Source organism: Rhinolophus sinicus, chromosome 13, assembly GCF_057876585.1.
Source record: "Rhinolophus sinicus isolate RSI-liver-muscle chromosome 13, RSI-T2T, whole genome shotgun sequence".
Lineage (NCBI taxonomy): Eukaryota > Metazoa > Chordata > Mammalia > Chiroptera > Rhinolophidae > Rhinolophus > Rhinolophus sinicus.
This window is the reverse complement of record NC_142513.1, coordinates 20706679-20718709: the sequence shown is the minus strand read 5'-3', so window position 1 is coordinate 20718709 and position 12031 is coordinate 20706679. Positions and strand designations below refer to the sequence as shown.

Here is a 12031-nt window from a genome sequence, read left to right as displayed (position 1 = left end):
GGATCCCTGCTGAAAAGATGCCAGATTTAATCCGGTTTGGTCCTTGGACCCCTAGCACGGGTTCTGGAAGGGAGCTCGAAGAGAAGCCCGAGAGCGAACGCGAGGCCGTTCTATCTTTCATTCTTTCAGCCAGTGAATCTGATGTTAAAACCGAGTGGAACAGCAATGCCAACTAGTTCACTTCCCTGAGCCTCAATTTCCTCATCTGTAAAATGGGCCAAATGGTATCTACTACACAGGTTATAAATAAAATTGCAATATGTGAGGTACCTAGTACATCCCAGATCTTCCACCCTCCTCCACCTAACCACTATCCTGAGTTTCGGTAAGTTTGTGTGCATTTTTACACTTTACATATGTATAAATCCTTAAACGCTTCATAGAATTCTTTATGTTTGAAACCTTTATATAAATGGTACCATACTGTACTGGCTGAATCCAACAGATGTGCCTCAGCCTAAATCCTGACCTACCAATGTGCCCCTGGCTTCCACTTTCCTAACTCTCCTCCCACTGTTCACAGGGTTCCTTCTCAGGCTTTAGCAATTTCCTCCTCTTCCTCTAGTATCAAGGCTTGATGCTCCATTCTTACTCTGCTCCACCTTCCTGGGCCCACACTTAAGGCAGTTATGACCACATATATCCAGGTGATCCAAGTGTTCATGGAATAAAACAGGGCCTTACCCCAACAGCCACCTCTTTCCCTTCTCAATCACATGCCCCTTCTCTCCACCCCTGTAGTTACCACTACAGTGAACTTTGCCTTGATCATTCCTTTGCTTTACCAATGTGACCATCGTTAAACAATACTTTGTTTAGTTTTGACTGTTTTTTGCCTTCTTGTAAATGAAATCATACTGTATATATTCTTCTGCAACTTGCTTTTCTCTTTCAGCTTTGCTTTTGAGAGTCATTTGTGTAGATGCTATAGCTGTGGCTCATTTATTTTCCTTTTTTGTATAATCCACTTATTTATTAATTCTATTGATGGACTTTGGGTTGTTTCAGTTTTTGCTACTACAAAGAATACTGCTCTGCCATGCTTGTGTGCATCTATCTATCTATCGATCGATCGGAGTCAAATTGCTTGAATAGTCGTATTCTCGTGTCCAACTTAATTAGCGGAGTCAAATTGCTTGAATAGTCGTATTCTCGTGTCCAACTTAATTAGGTAATATGAAACTGTTTTTCAAAGTGGTTGCATCATCCATATTCTCACCAATAGTGATAAAAATTCTTGTTCTGTGACCAACACTTCCTATTATCAAATTAAACCTCATTGTGGTTTTAATTTGCAATTCTGACTACTAATGAGGTTGAGCACCTATTCATGTTATAACTTATCTGGGATTCATTCTTTCTCTGTAAAATTCCATTCATGTCTTTACCATTTAAAAATAGGTGGTTTGTTTTTTCTTTTCAATTAATAGGAATTCTTTACACATTGTGGATACTAGTCCTTTGCTAATTATATGTGTTGCAAATATCTTCTCCAGGTTTGTGGTTTGTCTTCTCACTCTGTTGTTTTTTGATAAATAGAAATTCTTAGTTTTAATGTAGTCAAATTTATCAGTCTTTTCCCTTAGAATGGGAGTTTTGTCTTGTTTTAGAAAGCCAATATATCCCAGGGTCATAAAGAATTTCTCCTATATCGTCATCCCAAAGTTTTATAATTAAAATATGTGTGTAGTGTGAGGTAGGAATTCTATTTCATTTTTTCCCCCATATGGATAAGCAGATGTCCCAGCACCACTGATTGAATAGTGCATCCTTCCCCCAGTGACCTATAGTGCCATCTCTGTCATAGATTGTGTCCATAAATATACGGGTTGTTTCTGTGCTCTTTATTTTGATGCATTGGTCTATGCTAACCCTACACTGTTGAAATTACTAAAGCTTTATAACAAATCTTGGTATCCGGTAGAGGAAGTCCTCTCTCCTTGTTCTTCTTCAAGAATGTCTTGGCTATCTTAGACGTCTGTATAATTTTGGAGTCACCTTATCAAGTTCTAGGGGGGGAAAAGCTTTTTGGAAATGTTACTGAACTTAATCTATAACTTATTTGGGGGAGAATCAATATCTTTATGTCACTGAGTATTCCAACCATTAATATGGTATATATTGATACATTTTTTAAAGATATTATATATATTTCCCCATTTATTTAAATTTCCTTTAATGTCTTTCAGTAAAGTTCTATATTTTTCTCCATAAAGATCCTGAATATATTTTGCTAGATTTATTCCCAGGTATTTTTTATGTTATTTTAAGTTTATCTTTTGAATTTTAATTTTTAGATGTTTGTGGCAGATGTATAGAAAAGAATTGCTTTTTAGTGGATTGATTTTCTATTTAGCAGCATTGCTGAACTATTACTTGCTTATACATTTTTTGTATTAACTATATACACAATCACATCATCTGTAAGAACAATTTTGTTTGTTATTTTCAAATTCTGACACTGTTTTTTTTTTTTTTCCTTCCTTCCTTCCTTCCTTCCTTCCTTCCTTCCTTCCTTCCTTCCTTCCTTCCTTCCTTCCTTCTTTCCTTCCTTCCTTCTTTCCTACCTTTCTTCCTTCTTTCTTTCCTGCCTGCCTTCCTTGCCTTCTTGCCTTCTTGCCTTACTGCACTGGCTAGACTTCTAATACAATGGTAAATGGAAAAGGTGGACATGGACACCCTATCTTATGCTACTGCCTCTTGTGTCCTTCATCTCATTGACTGGCTGGCACCTCCCTCTACCCAGTAATTGCCCATTTTATCATCAACAGAGCTCTTCAATCCATCCCCTCCTCTCTGCCCCATGACAAATAACCTGATTTCATGCTTTGTCATCTCCCACTTGTATCAGTGCACCAACATCCTCACTGGTCTCCAAGCATCCAGCCTAGAGGACCCTTGTTCAAAAAGCAAGGGGGTAGAGGTAGGGGTGGGGGTGTGGGGGAGAAGTGCCATTAAAGATACTAAAATATAAAACTTTTCCTTTTCTTCCTCAGTCTCTCTTCCTTTGTCATCTTTTTTTTTTCCCAATTTGCTATTTAATGTCAATCTATGTAAAGAAAAAGTTTTACATTTAAATTTTATCATTTATCTTTATATCGTACAATGCCAGTTTTAAAAGTAAATATAAGAGCATTTAATTCACATGCAGAATCACCACGATTAACACAATTTCTATTTTATAGATTGTACATGCATTTGCATTTTGTTCTAAACAGAAAGAGGAAATGCTGCACAAAACCAACTTCATTTCACTTCTTGATATCTGCACATTTTATCAACACTGTACCTTCAGCTTACTGATGAATAAAGGACGGAAAGGAAAAAGAACTGTGGATTTCCCTGTCTTTCCCTTTCCTTCTACATAATAATTTCCAGCATTTGTGTTTGGTTAGTACAGATTAAATAACATCAGAAAGAAACGTGATAGGGTCCTTTGGTTGGAAAGCATGGCCTCTTGGAGCTATTAGCACCCGTGCTTATGTACTAGATTTAACAAACCTGCCTTGTACTGGCTTTTGAGTCCTGCTGAACTCCCACGCATCGTGCATCCCCTGGAATTCTGATAGATACAGAACTTCACAACCGCCATATGTGTGCACACATACTCTGTCTGTACCATTCATTGGAGGGGGAAAAAGGGGGAAGTATTTATCCATCAGACTCTTACTCTGCCCCACCTCCAAGTTTCTCCCCACTGGTCATTAACTCCCAGAGTTTCCAGGAGATGCATACAAATGCCCTGAGCCAGAAGCCCTATGAGGGAAGCTGAAGGCAGGCCTCTACTCATTAGCAGTCAATCCCTATTTTTCCCTCCCTCCAGCCCCTGGCAACCACTAATTTATGTACTTTCTGTTTCTATTGATTTACCTATGTTAGGCCTTTTATATAAATGGAATCATACAATATGTGGGCTTTTCATTTTTAGTTGAGGTATGGTTTGTATGCAGTGATATGAACAGAACTTAAGTATTATCTAGATGAATTTTGACAAATGCATACACCCATATAACCTTATACCCCAGCAAGACAAGACAACTTGTATAAAGATAATTTTTTTAAAGTGCACATGGAGTAGATGTATCACGCCACTATCATGGAATAATAGGGTTTTCTTATTTTTTTCACTCTGAGAACTACAGCAAGTTGTTCATTCATGAGAGTTTCCCATATTTTGGATCATTTCCCTGAGGAAAAAAATTCCTAGAATTTGGAGTACTTTAATCAAAGGATATAAGCATTTTTAAGACTCTTCCTGATTTTACTGCCATATTGTTTTCTAAAAGTCATCTGCATTTTCTGAGTTTATGTTACTGCATATTTATAGTATTTATATTATGATTGTTTTGGGTTTTGGTGGGTTTTTTTGCTAATTTAGGAAATGAAAATGATACATAATTTAACTGTACATTTCTTTATCATTAGAACAAAATGTTTTCTGCTCCAGAACAAACCTAGTGAGAACATCCCACTGAAAGTTTATGGCAATCCATTTGATTCTGCACAGTACAGTGTGAGAGACTTCATTTTCCAGTTTGTTTCTTCAGTGGCAATTTCCAGCCTGCCCCACCCCCTACCCCAGCCCCCTTCCCCACCCCCAGATGTCACACTTCTCTGGTGGAGGTAATTTCCATCTGTCCCATTGCCTCTCAAGTCTCTTACCTCATCTTGGGCACTCCTGCTATGAACCTTGGGGAGGCATATTACCTCTCTGAGCCTCATTTTTCTTGACTGTAAAATGGGAATCATAATAATAATATCAACTTAGAGGGTTAGTGCTGATCAAAAAATATTTTAGGGGCAGCCGGTTAGCTCAGTTAGTTAGAACGCCATGCTCTTAACAACACGGTTGCCGGTTCGATCTCCACATGGGCCACTAGTTGTGAGCTGTGTCCTCTACAACTAGATGGAAACAACTACGTGACTTGGAGCTGATGGGTCCTGGAAAAACACACTTAAATAAAAGTTTAAAAAAAAAAAAAAAAAAAATATATATATATATATAAATGTTTTTTTTTCACCTGAGCACAGTGCTATTCAGGTTACAAAGCACTGTCAAGTCTATTTTCTCACTTGAAAAATTAATAACTTTTTCTGTTAAACAGATACATTATATGAAATGTAGAAAACAGAAAAGTATTTTTAAAAACCTATAACTAATTGAGAAATCATTACTGTTATCATTTTGGTAAATTTCCTTCTGGTCTCTTTAATTACATCCATGTGTTTTATATATTTGAGAGCATACTGCATAGAGACTTTCTTTGACGTCTTTTTTTTCCACCTAACATGAGCTAGCTTTACAATGCTCTTAATTTGTGTAGAGTTGTATGTAAAGTCCTTTATAAAGGGTAACTCATTTAATCCTCATTAAGGAGGTTTTCCTCGTATTGCAAATGAGGAAATGGCACAGAGAGATTCAGTAACTCGCCCACAGTTAACTTGTAAAGGAGCTAGAATTTGAACCCAGGTAATCAGACTCCAGAATCTGCTCTTAACACCTACTTTATGCAGTTGCTCTCACCACAGAATATTCTAGCCTATGAATATATCACAATCTATATAACCAAGCCCCTATTGTTTCTTTTTCACTATTGTAAATAACACATTAACGTGCCCCCTCTGATGCATTATGGCTTCAGATAAATTTGAAGAAATAGAATTGCTTGCTTAGGGAATATCAATATCTATCAAAAGTTTGGATCCAATTTGCCAAATTAATTTCCCTCCAGAAATTTGGTTCCTATTCTCAATACTCTCCGAAATTGGGTACAATTGTATATTTCAAATATTTCCTAATTTATTGGGTGAAAAAAATTGCCATAGACTCGACAACAATAAGCATTAGCATTTTCTAATTAAACTTTTTAATTTGAGGTAATTGTCAATTCACATGCAATCGTAAGAAATAGTAGAGAGATCCCATGGTCCCTTTGCCCAGTTTCCTCAGTGGTGACATCTTATAAAACTATGCACAATATCACAACCAGGATACTGATCGTGATGCAGTGAAGATACAGAACATTTCCATCACCACAAAAATCCCTCATGTCATCCTTTTATAGCTACACCCACTCCTCTTCTGCTCCTACTGCCTCTGAATCCTTAACCACCAATCTGTGGTCCATTTCTAGAATTTTGTCATTTCAAAACTCTTATGCAAATGCAATTATACACTATGTAATCTACTGGGATTGGCTTTTTCCACTCATCATAATTCTCTGAAGATTCGTCTAGATTGCTGCATTCATCTAGATTGCTGCATTCATTTTTATTGCTGAGTAGTATTCCTTGGTGTGGATGCATTACTTCATTTAACCAGTCACCCATTAAAATGCATATGAGTTGTTCCCATTTTTTGACTATTACAAATAAAGCTACTATGAATATTCATGTATAGGTTTTTATGTGAACGTAAGTTTATTTTTCAGGGATAAATGCCCAGATGTGCAATTACTGGGTCATATGGTACTCGCATGTTTAGTTTTATAAGTTTTATAAACTGGCAAACTATTTTCCAGAAGGGCTGTACCATTTTACATGACCACCAGCAATGTATGAGTGATTCAGTTTCTCCTAATCCTTACCAGCATTTGGTGTTGGCACTATTTTTTATTTTAGCCATTCCGATAAGTGTATAGTAGTATCTCGTGGTTTTAATTTGCATTTCCCTGATTAATGATGTTGAACATTTTTTTTCATATGTATATTTGCTATTTGTATCTCCTCTTTGGTGAAATACCTTTCATGTCTTTTGTCTATTTTCTAATTGAATTTTTTTTTAACTCTGGAGTTTTTAGAGTTCTTTATAAATTCTAGATACTAATCTTGTGTCAGATATGTGATTTGCAAATATTTTCTCCTGTTCTGTAGCTTGTCTTTTTATCCTCTTAACAGAGTCTTTTGCAAAGCAAAAGTTTTAATTTTGATGCAGTTCAATTTATTGATTTTTCCTTTTCTGGATCATGCTTTTGTTGTTACCGGTAAGTATAACAACTCTTGGCCAAGCCATAGATCCCAAAGATTCTCTCCTATGATGTTTTCTAAAAGTTTTATACTTTTACATATAATTAAGTACATGATCCATTTTGAGTTAATTTTGGTATAAGTTGTGCAGTGTAGTTTGAGGTTATTTTTCTTTGTTCTATTTTTGCACCATTGTAAAAAATCAACTGGACACATTTATTTCTGATTTTTTTGGTTTTTGTTTTTGTTTTTCTGAATGCTCCATTCTATTCCATTGATCTGTGTGTCTGTCCCTCTGCCCATACTAGAGTCTTCATTACTGTAACTGTATAATTAGTCTTGATATCAGGTAAACTGATTCCTCCCATTTTACTCTTTTTCAAAATTGTTTTAGCTATTCCAGTTCTTTTGTCTTTTCGTGTAAATCTTGTCTATATCTACAAAGAAAATTTGCAGTTTTGATAGGAATTGTATTAAACTGTATATTCATTTGAGGACAATTGACATTTTTACTATGTTGATTCTTCCTATCCATGGACACGGTATGTTTCTCCATTTATTTAGATCATCGTTGATTTCCTTCATCAGCATCTTACAGTTTTCAGCATACAACTCCTGTACACATATTAGATTTACACCTAAGTATTTCTTCCTTCTTCTTCTCCCCCACCCGTCTCCCGTCCACCTCCTCCTTCTGAATCGTATTACATTTTAAATTTTGGTGTCCATCTGTTCTTCACTAATATGTAGAAGTACAATTGATTTTTGTGTTTCTTTTATGTCCTGCTGATACAAGATTATCTTTGCTGAACTCACATATTATAGAAATTTTGTTTTGTTTTGTTTTGTTTGTATATTCTATGGAATTTTCTATATAACCAATCATGTCACCTACAAATAGGGACAGTTTTATTTTTCCTTTATGATCTGTATGCCTTTTATTTCCTTTTCTTGCCTTATTGTGCTGACTAGAACTTCCAACACTATGTTGCATAAGAATGGTGAGAGCAGACATCCTTGCCTTGTTCCTGATTTGGGGCAGAAAACATTCAGTCTTTCACCATTAAGTATGTTAACCATAGATTTTTTTTTTGGTAGATGCTCTTTGTTGAGAAAATGTCCTTCTATTCCTATTCTTCCTATGTCTTTTAAAAATCATGAACAGGACTGGCTGGCTAGCTCAGTTGGTTAGAGTGCGGTGCTTTTAACAACAAGGTTGCCTGTTCGATCCATACATGGGCCACTGTGAGCTACGCCCTCCACAACTAAATTGAAGCAACTGCTTGACTTGGAGCTGGTGGGTCCTGGAAAAACACGCTTAAATAAATAAAAGTTTAAAAAGAAAATCATGAACAGATGTTGAATTTTGTCATGTGGTTTTTGTGATATCTGTTGATATCATGAGATTTTTCTTCTTTAGACTATGATTAGGGTGGATTACATTGATTGGTTTTTAAACATTAAACCAGATTTGCATCCTTCAACCATACCCCACTTGATCATGGTGTGCAATTTTTTAATTATTGCTGAATTTTATTTACTAATACTTTGCTAAGGATTTTTGCATCTATATTCATCAGTGATATTGGGCTGTAGTTTTTTCTTTGTACTGTCTTTGTCTGATTTTGCTATCTGGATAAACAGCTTTGTAAAATGAATTGCGAAGGGTTCCCTCCTATTTTCTGAAAGAGATTGTGTAGAGTTGGTGTTAATTCTTTAACAGTTTAGTAGAATTCTCCAATGAAATTATCTGGGCCTGAAAATTTCTTTCTTGAGAGTTTTAAAATTATGAATTCAATGTCTTTAATAGTTTTAGGGCTATTCAAATTATTTCACACTGAATGGGTTGTGGTAGTTTGTATTTTTTGAGGAGTGGACCATCTTGTTTAAGTTGTCAAATTTATGTGTGTAGAGTTATTTGTAGTATTTCCTTATGCTCTTGATGTCTATCTGGTCTGTAGTGATATCCCTGTTTCATTGCTTGTATTTGGTAATTTGTGTCTTTTCCCTTTTTTTCTTTGTCAGTCTTCCAGAGATTTGTTAATTTTATTAATCTTTTCAAAGAACTGGGTCTTGGTTTCAATGAATTTGTTGTTTTTCTGTTTCAAATTATTGATTTCTGCTCATTATTTCCTTCCTTCTGCTTGTTTTGGATTTATTTTGCTCTGTTTTTTCTGTGTTCTTGAGGTGGGAGCTAAGATTACTGATTTGAGACTTTTAATATTTTCTAATATATGCATTTAGTGCTATAAATTTCCCTTTCAGTACTGTTTACCACAAATGTTATACTTTTATTTTCATTCAGTTCAATGTTTGGGGGTTTTTATGTGATTTTTTTTCCATCTGTGACTTTCTTTTTGACTAAAGGACTATTCAGAAGTGTGTTGTTTAGTTTCCAAGTGTTTGGATATTTTCCTGTTATCTTTCTGTTATTGATTTCTAAGTTTGATTCCACTGTGGTCAAAGAACACACTCTGTATGATTGCAGTTACTTTAAATTTGTTAAGATTTTGTTAAGACCCAGGACATGGTCAACCATGATATATATTCTTTGGGTACTTGAAACGTGTATTCTGTTGTTGGGTGAAGTATTCTATATGTATCAACTTTGGTTGATGATGTTGAGTTCTTCGGTATTCTTGTTGATTTTCTGTCTAGTTCTATCAATTGTCGAGAGATGTATTGAAGTCTCCAAATGTACTTAAGAATTTGTCTATTTCTTCTTTTCAGTTCTATCAGTTTTACTTCATATATTTTGCAGCTCCGTTGTTTTGTGCATATTACATTTAGGATTGCTCAATCTTGGTGAATTGACCCTTTTATCATTGCATAATGGAACAGAAACAATAAAAAAAATGGGGACGTGGAAGGGATTCCTTAGTAGTGCCAGGTGGGGTGGAGTCCAGGCTCCCCATGTGGTTGGCTGGCAGGGTAGGGAGAGTGTAATCATTTTCTTTTTAAGTTTACTATTAGACTGATAAAAATTAAAATGTGTGATAACTGTTGGTGAGGCTGTGATGAAGCAGGGCCCCTCATACTTTGCATTGGGGATTATGCAGTGGTCTAACGTTTATGGGCAACACTCTGATAATGGCTAATAAGAAGACAAACTCATACCATTTGACCAAGTAGTTCCACTTCTAGGAATTTATCCCAATGGTATAAGCACATGTGACCGGAATGACGTTAAGAACACAATATTGGAAACAGTCTAAATGTCCTTCAGTAGGACAGTTGTTACATAAATAATGGTACATTCCACCTGCTGGAATACTGAGGCAGCTACTTTTTAAAAAAAGAGATGTTTAGGGGGTGGCCAGTTAGCTTAGTTGGTTAGAGTGTTGCCGGTCCAATCCCTGCATGGGCCACTGTGAGCTGCGCCCTCCTTTAAAAAAAATTAAAACGTAAAATAAAATAAATAATAAAAAAAGAGATATTTATCTATCAATATGGAACAATCGATTATCAAGAAAAAATGTTAAGTGAAGAAAAAAGAAAGCAAAATGCAGAACTGTATGTCTAGTATGTTATTATTGTGTAAAAGAAAAAAAGGACACAAATATTTGCCTATATATGGGGAAAAAAAGCAGGCTGGATACACAAGCAACTGCTAACAGCACTTTCTCAGGGTACTTGGGGTACCCCCCACCCTACTCCCCGGACAAATAATTGTCAGGCTGGCCTTTTCCAAGCCCAAGCGCCTGTGGGACTTGGGACTCTGGCCTGTGGGACTCTGGGGTGGCCCCGTGGGGCCCCTGAAACAATAGGCAGAGACAGGCCAAGCCTGTGTCGGCACTGCCTGCCCTTTGAACCTGCCCTTTCAATGTTTGCTTTTACAGACATTTAGGTCCCTTGTGTGGAGGGGGAGATAGGGGTGGAGAAGGAAGGAGCCCAGTCATTGGCTGAGGAGGCCTGTAGACTAGCCCTGCTCCAGCGTCTGCTGCTCAGACTCTGGATTAATTGGGAGGCTGTGCGATGAGGGAATGGGTTCCACACGCTGAGGACGCTTGTTGATGGTGATGTGACAGAATAATGCAGTTCTGGGGAGATACCCCCCCACCGCTCCATCCCTATCACGGTCTCTCTCTAACTCCTTCCATGCCCCTCCCTCAGGCCCCCTTGGATTTGTACACTGTTCTTGGGTCTGCCTTGATATCACTGCTGGGAAGAGGAATACAGAGGTAGGGGAAGTTCTTAGAGAGTTTGGAACAGTCCCCCCACCCCAACCTCCTCATCCTAGATTGCTCCGTCATGGGTGGTGAGGGCCCCACGAGAGTCCCAGGAGCTGGCTGCACCCATCCACCAGCATGCTTTTCCCCTTGGAGTAGTCCTCCGGACTCATAGAATATAAGAGACTGTTCCTCACTAGTTGAGTGCCTGCCCTCTCTGAGCCTCAGTCTTTCTACCTGCAAAATGGGGGTTGTGCAATTGCATAGCTTATGTCAAAATTGTCTGATTATGTGTCTAATTGTCCCACTATTTCCAGGAAGGTCAGGAACGTGTCTGGTTCTGTCCACTGCTGTATTCCCAATGTCCTGGTCAGTGCCTGGTATACGGAAGGCACATGATATTTATGGAATGAATTCATGCTCCCAGATGTCTGCCCAGGAGCCCACGTTGTGGTGTCTCTTGACTTCAGCCTCCAGACCCCTGGCTGTCCTTGGGGTCGGGGTCAGGAGCTCCCCTAATCCAAGTCACTGGCTGATCCTGGAGCCTTTTTCAAGGGAGCTGGATGTCCTCTTAGGTCAATTCCCACTCAAGTCAGGGCTTCCATGGTTCTTTTATTCTAACATTTTCTGAGCGCCTAGTCCAGGTACCCTAGGATTTCAAAGTCGGGAATGGGATGCTGCCACTCCCTTTCATTTCTTAGATGGTCCTTTCCTTTGTGGAGAAATAGACATTGCCTAAAGAAGCCAAGAGAAGAATGCAAAATGAATGTGGGATGATCTGAGAACTTGCAACAGGGGTGCCTGGCCCAGTCTGGCGGAGGGTCGGGGAAGACGTCCTGAAGCGAGATCTGAGGGTGGAGGAGTGAAGCAGACAAAGAGGGAGGAGGCAGCTCATG

The 12031-nt window shown here is 37.8% G+C and overlaps 1 long non-coding RNA gene across 1 annotated transcript in view; it reads left to right on the top strand.

Moving 5' to 3' along the window:
• Nucleotides 1–41: 41 nt before the first annotated feature.
• The window catches only part of LOC141568307 (uncharacterized), a 36928-nt gene continuing 24938 nt past the window's right edge, over nucleotides 42–12031 (top strand). The window contains exon 1 of the long non-coding RNA XR_016018195.1: nucleotides 42–325. This is a non-coding gene — a long non-coding RNA (uncharacterized LOC141568307). The remainder of the gene's footprint in view (nucleotides 326–12031) is intronic.